The sequence below is a fragment of the Heloderma suspectum genome, chromosome 5 (genome assembly GCF_057233095.1).
Source record: "Heloderma suspectum isolate Gila_16-S chromosome 5, 16-S_ref, whole genome shotgun sequence".
NCBI classification, from domain to species: domain Eukaryota; kingdom Metazoa; phylum Chordata; class Lepidosauria; order Squamata; family Helodermatidae; genus Heloderma; species Heloderma suspectum.
This window is the reverse complement of record NC_139462.1, coordinates 219,320,551-219,333,926: the sequence shown is the minus strand read 5'-3', so window position 1 is coordinate 219,333,926 and position 13,376 is coordinate 219,320,551. Positions and strand designations below refer to the sequence as shown.

At 44.7% G+C, this 13,376-nt stretch overlaps 1 protein-coding gene across 2 annotated transcripts in view; it reads left to right on the top strand.

The window, feature by feature from the left end:
• The window catches only part of DPP6 (dipeptidyl peptidase like 6), a 783,164-nt gene that overhangs the window by 602,881 nt on the left and 166,907 nt on the right, over positions 1–13,376 (top strand). The window lies entirely within an intron of this gene.

The window sequence follows — 13,376 nt, the reverse complement described above, 5'->3', positions numbered from 1 at the left end:
TTTTACACTGCGTCCTTTAACACTGAGTGCTTTATGCATTGATTTAAGAAATGCTGCTCGGAAGATTTCTGTATTTAAAAAGATATTGGATTCACTGTGCCTTGCACTCTTAATACTGCACTGATTTATTTTTATATTGCACATTGCATTTTACTATCTGTGGCTACTATATTATTCTGCTGCTATTGTGTTCGATCTATTAGTTTTATCTAGCTGTACCTACGTATTGCAATTTGCCCTTTGCCACCTAGTGTTGTTTGTGTTTGTATGTGGCTGTTACATTTTTACCTAGCTGAACATTTAGCATGTTCCTGGGTAACACTGAGGATGGGGTGTCCAGATCAGGTCCGGCGTCAAGGGTAGGCATGGTCAGCAATCTGCCAAGTGTCCACATCCCAGTAGAGGCCCACTGTTAAGAGCCCACTGAAATTGCCCCTCCTCTTCACCATTGCAATCTGTTTCTTCGCCTGCCTTTCTCTTTGGCCCAGGCAATGGTGGTGGTAGAAAGGAGGAGCAGCAGATGCCACAGCCTACTTCCTCCCTGGCTCTCTGCTTGCCAGGCAAGCAAGTGGTAGCAATGGTGGGAAAGAGGAGTAGGAGCAAGCAAGAGCAGTGGTGGCAATAGTAGTGAGAAGGTTGACACCCTGAGGGAGGGGGCCCACTGAGGGTGCCTTGCCCAAGGGCCCTCAGAAACCTGGAGCCAGCACTGGTCCAGATTCAAGTGGTTTCCAGTAGAGATGGGGGGTGGGGGGATAGGATGAGCTAGCTGGGGAGAAGAGAGGTCAGATATATTAAAACTTTCCAGTCAGCCAAGGAGACCAGAGTTGTGCCGCCAGTGTGTCCTTTGCTCTTTGCCCTGATAGCACTACTGTTAAATCCCAGATTAGTTGAAATAAAAACATGTCTCATTCAGGTTTTCATCCTGAATGCATACCCAACACCAGGTCCAAATGCTCAGAACTGTTGGATTTGATCCTGAATGGAAGGATGGCTTGGCTGATATCATTAAGACCTAAGGAGGGGAGCTGATCTTTCCTGGCTTTGTCCCTATGTCTTCGTGCAGCACCAACAGGGCCAGCAGGTCTTGGGGGTGGGGAGGAAATTTGCAGTGGTCTGTGCAGATCCCATCTCCCTTTTCAAGGTGCTGTCAGGATGTCCTCCAGTTCTGAGGGTTTGTACCTGGTGTTGGGTATGCAGAAACAATCATGGGTTCTGTTGGTGCGCTGACCACCCAGCTGCTGGTGTACTGATGGCCATGCTCTTGGATGTGGCATCAAGGTCTCCTAGGCTTATGGTTCCAGGTAGCCTAATCATTCATACTGGGACTGTTTTGCCAGGGTTGGCATGGAATTTCATGGGTACTATGACAATGGGTGCTGGACCTGGTTCTCATCTGGATGGGTGGGTGATCTAAGAACGGGAAACATTTTTGTCTCCCTGGTTATGGCCGGATCATTTCCTGGTGAGGTTTAGACTCATAGTGAGCAGTTTCTTCCACATGGCTGGTGGACCTATTAGGATGGTCCATCCTGAGAGCCGTCGAGAAGTTTCCAGTTGACTGGGGCTCCTGTCAAAACTCGCATTACTCTGTGGACAGAGGGATTACTCCAGCAATTGATACAATTGTTCCCAAGCACTGTCTGCTGTAGAATACAACACAGTTCAGCCCAGTTCCTTCGTTTATTGGAAAGCTGAGGGTGATGCAGCAATTCAGCAAGACAGAACATTTTTAGACTCCTGATGGATGACCTATGCTGCAAGAAGGAGAAGGACAGCAGGAAGGTAACTTTACTAATTCTTCTGGACGTCTCAGTAGCTTTAATGCCATTGACCATGAGCATATACAGATGGTAGTGATTACAACAAGCAGAGATTTCAATGCAAAGAGTGGATTGTGAGATGTGGTCATGCAGAACATATCCCAAATATAACTGGAATTATATCCATTTCCACAGTTCAAGAGGAGGAAAAAATAAATTCATGTGAAATATCTGCCACCGGTGCTGTAGAAAAACCTATTAATGATGACAGGCGGTAAGGGATCTCCACACAGTCTGTCATCATCAAGAGGAGACGCTGAAGCTGTATAAACTGCCAAGTAATGGCTTACTTGAAGGTCGTTTGTGCTGTTGTAAGTCACAAAAATAGCGCAGCGAGAAGGGGGAGAATGAAACTGTAGCCTGTGGTTTGTAAAGGCCAAAGGTTATGCATACCATTACAAGGGATCCCCTCAACCTTGCCTCAGGTTAAGTGATCTGTGGGGACCACGAGGACGTAACTGGAAGCTGTGGGTGTGTAATTTCCCACATTAATTTCAGTGGCCCTTCAACATGCTTAATGTTCTCTGGGTTGCACTTGTTCTTGATGCTGAATGAAATGAGAAGGATCCATCTTGAGAAGAAATGTATTTATTTCATGTATTTATTCAGCTTTTTAACCAGCCCTGTCAGTGAAAGCTCAGGGTCAGTAGTAAAATTTTTAAACAGTAAACAACATAAATGTGAGGTGGAAAAATAATAAATCAAACATTAGAAGTTGTATTACCCTCTACCGTCTTATAATTGTTCAAATAAAGAGCTTTGTGCCGCTTCTGAAAGATACTTAAGCATCCTCAGATTTGGTGAAAAGAATCTGAGAGCAGCTTTTCAGCGATCCTCTCAATGTACCCTTGCCATCTGAAGTTGCAACATGCAAGGAACCTTCGGGAGGCAGCTGCCATGTCACCCAAAATATCTTAGCATGGAGGGAGACAGTCTCTGAGGATTAACTGCTGTGCTAAGAACACTGTTGTTGTTTTTGTTGTTGTTGTTGTTGTTCAGTCGTGTCCAACTCTTCGTGACCCCATGGACCACAGTACGCCAGGCCTTCCTGTCCTGCGCTCTCTCCCGGAGTGTGCTCAAGTCCATATTCATTGCATCAGTGATGCTATCTCGCCATCTCATCCTCTGCCATCCCCTTCTCCTTTTGCCTTCAGTCTTTCCCAGCATCAGGGTCTTTTCCAGAGAGTTTTCTCTTCGCATTAAGTGGCCAAAATTTTTGAGCTTCAGCTTCAGTATCTGTCCTTCCAATGAGCACTCAGGGTTCATTTCCTTTAGGATGGACTGATTTGACCTCCTTGCAGTCCAGGGGACTCGTAAGAGTCTTCTCCAGCACCACAGTTCGAAAGCATCAATTCTTCGGCGCTCAGCCTTCCTTATAGTCCAGCTCTCACAGCCATACGTTGCTACTGGGAAAACCATAGCTTTGATTATATGGACCTTTGTCGGCAAGGTGATGTCTCTGCTTCTTACTATGCTGTCTAGGTTTGCCATAGCTTTCCTCCCAAGGAGCAAGCATCTTTTAATTTCATGGCTACAGTCACCATCTGCGGTAACCTTGGAGCCCAAGAAAATAAAATCTGTCACTGCTTCCATTTCTTCCCCTTCCATATGCCAGGAAGTGATGGGGCCAGATGCCATGATCTTCGTTTTTGTAATGTTGAGTTTCAAACCAGCTTTTGCACTCTCCTCTTTCACCCTCAACAAGAGGCTCCTAAGATCCTCTTCACTTTCTGCCTTTAGGGTGGTATCGTCTGCATATCTGGGGTTGTTGATAATTCTCCCGGCAATCGTAATTCCAACCTGTGATTCATCCAACCCGGCATTTCTCATGATGTACTCTGCATATAAGTTAAATAAGCAGGGCGACAATATGCAGCCTTGTTGTACTCCTTTCCCAATTTTGAACCAATCCGTTGTTCCATGTCTGGTTCTTACTGTTGCTTCTTGACCCTCATACAGGTTTCTCAGGAGACAGGTAAGGTGGTCTGGTACTCCCATCACTTTAAGAATTTGCCACAGTTTGTTGTGATCCACACAATCAAAGGCTTTAGCGTAGTCAATGAAGCAGAAATAGACGTTTTTCTGGAATTCTCTTGCTTTCTCCATGATCCAGCGAAAGTTGGCGATTTGATCTCTAGTTCCTCTGCCTCTTCGAAACTCAGCTTGTACTTCCGGTAGTTCTTGGTTCGCATACTGCTGAAGCCTAGCTTGTAAGATTTTGAGCATAACCTTGCTGGCATGTGAAATGAGCACAATTGTACGGTAGTTTGAACACTCTTTGGCATTGCTCTTCTTTGGAATTGGAATGTAAACTGACCTTTTCCAGTCTTGCGGCCACTGTTGAGTGTTCCAAATTTGTTGGCATGTTGAGTGCAGCACTTGAACAGCATCATCTTTTAAGATTTTAAATAGCTCAGCTGGAATACTGTCATCTCCGCTAGCTTTGTTGTTAGTAATGCTTCCTAAGGCCCACTTGACTTCACTTTCTAGGATGTCCGGCTCAAGTTCAGTGACCGCACTATCATGGCTATCAGGGACATTCAGATCTTTCCTGTATAGTTCTTCTGTGTATTCTTTCCACCTCTTCTTAATCTCATCTGCTTCTGTTAGGTCCCTGCCTTCTTTGTCCTTTATCATGCCCGTCTTTGCACAAAACGTTCCTTTGAGATCTCCAATTTTCTTGAAGAGATCTCTAGTCTTTCCCATTCTGTTGTTTTCCTCAATTTCTTTGCATTGTTCATTTAAGAAGGCCTTTTTGTCTCTCCTTGCTATTCTCTGGAACTCTGCATTCAGTTGGCTATATCTTCCCCTTTCTCCCTTGCTTTTCGCTTCCCTTCTTTCCTCAGCTACTTGTAAAGCCTCCTCAGACAGCCACTTGGCTTTCTTGCATTTCTTTTTCTTTGGGATGGATTGAGTTGCTGCCTCCTGAACAATGTTACAGACCTCCGTCCATAGTTCCTCAGGCACTCTGTCTATCAGGTCTAATCCCTGAAATCTATTCCTCACCTCCACTGTATATTCATAAGGGATATGATTTAGGTCATACCCTAATGATTAGGTCATACCCTAATAATAATGAATGATTGAGTGGTTTTCCCTATGTTCTTCAATTTAAGCCAAAATTTTGCAAGAAGCAGCTCATGATCTGAGTCACAGTCAGCTCCAGGTCTTGTTTTTACTGACTGTATAGAGCTTCTCCATCTTTGGCTGCAAAGTACGTAATCAATCTGATTTCGATATTGACCATCTGGTGATGTCCATGTGTAGAGTTGCCTCTTGTGCTGTTGGAAAAGAGTGTTTGCTATGATCAGCGTGTTCTCTTGACAAAACTCTATTAGCCTTCGTCCTGCTTCATTTTGTACACCAAGGCCATGCTTGCCTGTTATCCCAGTGATTTCTTGACTTCCTACTTTAGCATTCCAATCCCCTATGATGAAAAGGACATCTTTTTTTGGTGTTAGTTCTAGAAGGTGTTGGAGGTCTTCATAGAACCGATCAACCTCAGCTTCTTCGGCCTCAGTGGTTGGGGCATAGACTTGAATTACTGTGATGCTGAATGGTTTGCCTTGGATTCGTACTGAGATCATTCTATTGTTTTTGAGATTTTATCCCAGTACTGCTTTTCCCACCCTTTTATTGACTATGAGTGCTACTCCATTTCTTCTAAGGGATTCTTGCCCACAGTAGTAGATACAATGGTCACCTGAATTAAATTCGCCCATACTTGTCCATTTTAGTTCGCTGATTCCCAAGATGTCGATGTTCAATCTTGCCATCTCATGTTTGACCACCTCCAGCTTACCTTGATTCATTGATCTTACATTCCAGGTTCCTAAACAATATTGTTCTTTACAGCATGGGATTTTCTTTTCTCCACCAGACACATCCACAGCTGAGTGTCCTTTCGGCTTTGGCCCAGCCGCTTCACCCTTTCTGGCGCTACTTGGAAATACCCTCTGCTCTTCCCCAGTAGTATATTGGACAGCTTCCGAGCTGAGGGGCTGATCTTCTGGCGTCATCTCTTTTAGCCTTGTGATACGTTCCATGGGGTTTTCTTGGCAAGAATACTGGAGTGGGTTGCCATTTCCTTCTCCAGTGGACCACATTTTGTCAGAACTCTCTGCCATGACCTGTCCATCTTGGGTGGCCCTGCACAGCATAGCTTATGGCTTCACTGAGTTACACAAGCCCCTTCGCCACAACAAGGCAGTGATCCATGAAGGGGAAGAACACTGTATACGAGACATATCAAGGCCTTTGCTATAGTTGCTGGGTGCGTATAAACATTGTATCTGCCCTTCCAACAAACACTTAGGGCAACATTCATCCAAATATACCCTAAAATTAGGGCTGTGCATGGACCCACCAGTCCGCCTCGGAGGCCACCTCAGGGCTTCTGAGGCAGGCCCGATTTGCTTCAGGGTGATTTGGGGGGAAGGGAGGCCAACCTGCTTCAGCCTCTGGAGACAAAGCGGGATTCAGACATCTGAATCCCGCGTCCACCCCCCCAATGTGCTGCCCAGCCCCCAGCTCTTTACCTGGGCTCTTGGATACTCACTGCCAGCTCCTGGGCCCTCTGGATGCATGCAGGCAGCTGTCTTGTCATTCCGGGGGCGGGGGGAACATTTTTAAAATGGCTTTCCCTCCCTGGAACAACAAGATGGCTCCTGGTGTGTGTCCAGAGTACCCATGTAAGGAGCTAGGGGCTGGGTGGAAGTAGCGGCACAGTCCGGCTGGGCTTCCAGATCATGCCAAAGTCACCAAAGCACATCAGAGCAACCTGAACTGCTTTGTGCTACTTTGTCCCCCTCTGCCTTGCCTTGGTGGCAGCCCGAAAAGCCCCACTTTGACTCGGAGCTCAGGCTTCAGGCTGAAGAGGTGCACAGCCCTACCTAAAATACAGTTGTCACAAAGTCTGAATGTAACGTGTATTGTTGATAAGCATTCATTTTATTTCATAGGAGTCCTATTCCTAATATTCCGTGTATGCTAACTGTAAGTGATTAGTCACAGATGTGATCAGTTCTGTGTGTGGTGAGATAACTGTGAGTAATGGAAAGCATTCTTGGAAATGGAGGAAGGTTGCCACAAGGGGGTTAGTTAAGTACTGGAAGCAGAAAGCTGCTTAGCTTAGCAGGGATACCTCTAACTGAGTGTTACTGGTGTCAGTGGCAAACACTGAGAGAAATAGAAGTACTGGTATGACCAGGTCCGAAACTTAGAATGAGGTCATCATAATAAGAGTTAAAAAAAAGCAAGGGTCTGATCTGATTGCCCAAAGAGATCCTGGGAGAACAAGAAGCCTGCCAAACATGATTTGCTAAGCTCTGCCAACCATGCTTGCCAGATAGGTAACTATAAGGTCTTAATGATGACTGTTTTGTTTGTTGAGAAGAATAGAACTTTAATTTTACTAAGGAATATGCTAGCCACAACTTATATTATGCTTCTAATCATCCTAATGCATTGTAGGTAATAATGTGTTTTGCTTGTTTCATCATTGCATAGTTTTGCTATTCTCTAATACCGTTTGAGAAATAAATGTATATTTTATGGTACCACTTTGTGTTGTTTGGCTTGAGAGAAGTTTCAGGGACTGCAACCCATATAAATTACTTCTCAAAGCCCAGAACACTCAGCTGGGATTCATACATCTATTGCTGAGTGGGGTTTGTCCATATAGCCACAGTTTTCTTGGCCAAGTGAGTCACAGACACACTTGTTCAAGACTGGGAAATGAGCTAGTCGGAAGGAGCGAGCAGAAGTTACTCATCTCACAATGTGATAAAAACAATAACACTTAAAAAGAAGAAAGCAGGATTGAGTTACCAGCAAAAAGCGATCATTTCAAACACACCGACTCAGGGCGACCAAAACCCTGGCAGCATAAGTGAGTCATCTTTAATCTCCTAAAAGCAGAGAGGTGGAGCCAGGCCAGTGTCATTGGGAAGGGCATCCCAAAGCTGTGGAGCATTTGCAGAAATGTTCTTCTGTTGTCAGTTCTCAAGTGAAGGAGCCATGGAGCTGGGATCCCATGGAGCTGGGATTTGATGGATGAAGGCATTAGAAGAAACAAGCCAATATAGGTCAGAGATGTAAGCAGCTCCAGGGTACGACTCAGTGCAAAGCTTTGAAGTCCTTTATTCCTGCATTGACTCTCTTCGTCCCCATCCTATCAAAGTGAAAGAAAACTGTACAAAGTCATTGTGAGCCTATATAGGTTTATGGCCTGCTTCTGTGCTGAATCCAGAAAGGCAGTGAAGCAGATTCAGATATAGATCCATTCCAATTCATTACCGAATGTTGTGACCAGTCAGTGCTGAGAGTTCTTCATCAACAATTAGCCCTTTCAGCATAGCAAAGAAATTGAAACTGGTGGGATGAATGCAATGAAAATTCTCTGGTGACAGACTGACTGACTGAGTGATGGGTGGCTGGTACTGGACAGGAGGAACTTGCAATAAAGTGGCTCCGTATTAGAAGTTCTGCTACTGTAAACGGTGATGGAACAATGGAAGAGAAACAATCCAGTTAAGTCAGGGCAACCTGGACCTAGGACAGTTCAGGTGGCAATAAATATACACGCTTACCTGGGAGTAAGTCCCATTGAATTTAGTGGGGCTGATTTCTGAGTAGACATGTATAGGCATGCACTGTACATATCATTAATTAACCAGATTAAGGCCTGGCTTACATCTTCATTTAAGCAATGTGATTGCCAGCATCTCTGAGGTTGCTCCCATGCCAGTCCAGGTCACACATCTTCCAGACATATGGACCTGATACAGATGACTGAACTACCCTGGCATTTTCGTTGCCTTTATAATCCTGCTAAGTGGTAAGGAGAATTTTACCATCAGCCACATACTATATGCTTATGTACTCTGCTGATGATGTCTGTCCAGGTAGGAAGATATGCCAGACATGTGGTATATAGCAAGGCAATCCTCCCTAACCATTAGCAGGGTATCATCAGGAGTGGTGAGGGTCCAAACACAGTAGTGGCAACAAATGTGCCATTGAAGGTAACATGTTAACTAGGGCTTGGATCCAGAATACGCCTTCCATGAGAGGAAGGGACCGTCTGTGACCTCTGCCCATTTTTTGAGGATCCCTCCTCCATCCAACACCACTGCTGTCCCATTCAGTAGGGTCTCCTGGCTCTCTGTGTAGCATTTTCAGGGGGCTGGAGGGCTGCCATGGGAAGGAGGGGGCAAGGAATAGGGATGTCCATCACTGGGAAATCTGGCCACTTTTTGGCTCAATGGAGTTCTGTGGCATGTACAACTCACCTTACATCTGTGAGCCAAGCTGCGGGCTGCTACATGAACACTGGGAACATTTTTGCGCGTTTTTGAGAAGTTCTGCAATTTGTGCAAATTTCTGAGCAATTTGTGCAAAGTATACAAATTTGGTTGTAATTTGCACGGTCTGTGCAAATTTGGCCATAATTTGTGCAAATTGCTCAGAAATCTGCACAAATTGCAGAACTTTCCCCCCAAATGCACAACCTCCTGGAAAATCAAAAAAACTGGCCCAAGTCGCTGCAGATCAAGTCAGGCACCGCAAAGGGAACAAGGGTGCGAGCCTCGGAAAACTCATCAGACTCCAACCCCACAAACAGATTCCTCTGACATCCCTAGCAAGGAAGTCCACTTCCATCAGCACAGTTAATCCAGCATAAATCTAAATCCAAGCCCAGTTCTAAATCAATCTGGGCTCACAAAGTTAGCTAGCTTACTGATTTGCAGTGTGTGTCTCAACAAACTGGTGGCCTGTGGTCATCTGCCTGGGGCAGCTGTGATGTTAGGGAGTTCTGCCTCTGCCTCCTACAAGGACCCGTACATGTGAGTACAAAGGGAAGGACAGGATATAGAAGATGTGAAAGATAAATTCACCCCTTCACCCCACCATTTTGCCTATACATTGAGAGCTTTTGCTCTTATCAGAATCATGGTTTCGAAAGGTGTAATATTTATGGCCATATTTGTTTTTGAGTTGCTCAGTTAGGCCACATATAACTGGACGCTTTTGACAGTATTACTTGCACCATCTACAGATGGTCCAGCAACATTTTCAGTGGCTATCAAAAATCTTAGTACTAAGCACCTTAGCAATTAGAAGTGCGTGTTTCCATGACCACAGGCTCTGACATGGCCGCAGGCCACAAGTGGTAAAAAGGGGCATTGCTCTTACATCTCCTATGCAGAAGTCTTTTGCAGTTATCGCCCTGTTGCTCCAAATCAGTTAATCCACTTCAGTATGTATTCTCAGGAACAGGCGCTGAAGGACAGGTTGGGGAGTGGGGAGGGAAAGGCGGGTGAAATGCAACATGTTTCTCATCCTGGCTGAGGCACAGGGAAACAGGACCCCCGTCATTCAGTTCTATGTGGCTCAATAGTTGTGGCAGCAGAGAAGAGAGTGCCCTCGGTCCGTATGATTTTACTGGAACATTCGAGGGCAAGCCAATCGCAGAGCTGACAGCACTGAGCCAAATGCAGCCAGGGTCTATTTAAAATCAGTCCCCACACCTTTGGAACTTCCTTTCTTGTTTCTTTAATGATATCACATTCAGCACAAACACCTAACTACAGCATATTCAAAAATATTTCTTCTAATATTACAGATATCCAACATTAAGTGGCAGAAACCAATAAACAGAAACCATTTTAATTAAATGTGTTTGACTTCTGCCTTCCATCTTTAATGCAAATATCATTTGTAATTTTAGATATTACTGTATAATCCTATACTTGTTCATACTATTCAGAAATCATTGCTCTGTTATTCTTTTCCCAATATTTTGCATACTGAGTTCCAGCTGCTGCAATCATAAGTGCAGTTAGTTCTCTGTGACTTTTCGATTTTGGGGTGGGGGTGGCAAGGATGTACCAAACCAGGATCTGAAACCGGGGAAGCAATTTGATCAGGGCAACATGTATTCAAGCTGAGAACAGGAGCAGCTGAGGTTGTCGCTAGGTAAATAGTCGGTTCACTGCAAGCAGTATCAGGGAGAACAAGCCCAGGAGCCAGAAGAGCTGAGATCAGAAGAAGCCACACAGTTTTTCTGAAAAAGGAGAGGAAACTGCAAAGCAAGGAACACATGCTGGTCCATGTAGAGAACAGATGCTTGAGCACAAAGGCAGGTGGACTGCTGCTCAGTCAGTGACCCAGGCCTGACCTGGAAGTATTTACATCCAGGGCAAGTGAGGAGCAATGAATGGGCTGCCCGGGGCCATGCTAACGCCTGGGAGATTTATGCCACTTCATTCTTACTCCATTGTGCAGCCTTGAAAGTCTCGTCACTAGGAGCACCAGCAAGCAGTTTCAATCCTCCTTATTAGAACACAGCCCATTCTGCTGCTAATGACTATGTACAGGCCTGGCCCTAGGATGAACTGCATGCTGAGTGAGGGATGCCTTCAGAATACACACACCTTTGGCAAGTTTTGCAGGGTTTTCAAGTTGTGTTGCTTGACCAGGAATTGCAGCACACTGTTGCTTGACTTCCAGTCCCTTTCTGAGCCCAGTTCGGAGTGTTTGTGTTGACCTTTAAAGCCCTAAATGGCTTGGGACCAGAATATCTAAAGTAGTGCTGAGCTGAAAAATTCGATTCTTCCAGTTTCAGCAGTGTGTGTATGTGGGGGGGGGGGATAAAAGCTCTGGTGAAAGAGGCTGGGAGAAGGAGAATTTTGGAGAATTTTCTCCTTGGGAAGGGGGACAAGGTTTCCACATACCTTTTTAAGCATAGGCGATTCTGAAGGAGTCTTCTTTCTATTTTATTTTATTTTTTATTTATTTATTTGTTTATTTATTTATTTAAAAAACACCCCTTGCACTTGCAGGAGCTCAGGACTCTTCTCCAGCCCGATAGTTCTTTCTGAACTCCCAGGAGTCCATTGTGCCACTGTGCTCAGCTCAGCATGCCCTTCTGCTCAGTGCCCAAGACGAATGCCCAGGTTGCTCATCCCTGAGGCCAGCCCTGACTATTTATTTCCAGAATGATGCTGCTTGCATCCCTATGACCAAAAGAACAAAATACCACTGGGGTTATTTTCTTATTTGGTTGTGAATCTTGGATATAGCTATATTTTTTAATGAGCTGCCAAGTTTCAAAGCAAATTGGAATAGGGCTTAGCCTAGTCTGTTTTCAATTCTAGTGTCAAAAGTCTGCGGGTAAATAAAAGAAAAATCCAAAAGCCATTTCACGTCAGCAGAAAATTTGCATCGCAATAGATGAACAGCCTCTGAGCTATTTTCCCTTAGACTGTGAAAAGTTTTCATCAACATTTCCATATCAAAGAGATACCAGATCATCTGTTTCAGGGCAGTGAAGACTGGAAGAACTCATTCTGTCTTTTTGTGAGTGTGCTCATTTAAAATATAATGTGAACACTGTCCAGAAACCACTTTCAGTAGTTCCAAAGATCTGTGAAAAGAATAATCTCCAGATTATATGATCTGTGTCTCCTTTGGAGAGAAGATGTATGATTTCTAGAGCTCCTTGCAGAATTTTGTCTAAAAGAGCAATCCCATGACCCCTAGACAGCATCTGGAGGGCCATAGGATAGCTCAGATTCCTGTATCCAAGGTCAGAGTCAGCACCCAGAAGTCCGAGCTTCTCTTCGCCTCCCTCTCCCCCTTGCAGCTGGCATGGAGAGAACTGTGCCAGCTGCCTCTCTGAGGTCAGCAAAGCGGCCTCGGAGAGGAGGGAACAAGGGCAGTTCTGTGGGCAGGAGGGGAGGGGACTGGGGAAGCAGAGATATGCTCCCAGCCTCCCCCCCCCCCGCAGAACCCCAGGTAGATGGGCTAAAATGCCTGTCTAGCAAAAATGCAGAGCAGGAGAAGCCTAGAGGTCAATACCGGAGACTGACGGGCATCTGGATAGGGTTGTGCCCTTACTTATCTTGTCACCTTGCTCAAAATACACATCAAAAGTAAAACTGAAGCATTACCATTCCATTTCCAAAAGGAGCACCCACATGTTTTCAGATATAATGCAAGAAATGTATATTGTCTCTTTGAAATGCATGGAATTTAGAGTAGGATATTTGACTATACAGGAGCCAGAATTAAATCAAGTGGTTGGGCAAGATGACCACTGGATCACCTAGCCTTATGAGTCTACATTTTCTTTCTTTCCTTTCCTTCTTGGAATACCATCCTACCACCCAAAATAAACTTATATCTCTTCTATACTACTTAACTGTCACAACTCCCAAAGGATTCTGGGAACTCTAGTTTAGCCCGGATTTTGAGAATTCTCTGTTGGAGACCCCTAGTTCTCCTGCAGTTTCAAAGGTTCTCTAAGAAAGGCATATGACTATTAAAACAGTTTAAGTCTGTGGTTTAGATATGCTCTTAAGGAAATAGCAGTATAACAAATATAAGAATTTCTATGACTAATACTGGTTTGGTTGTTGATCTTTTTGAACTAACTGGAAATCCTCTAGACCTTTCTAATATCAATCTACAGAAATCCCGGCTTTTCTTTTAATGCAATAAACCTCTTTGAAGGTTTCATCTTCTCCCTGAAGAACTCAGTGAGAACTAGCA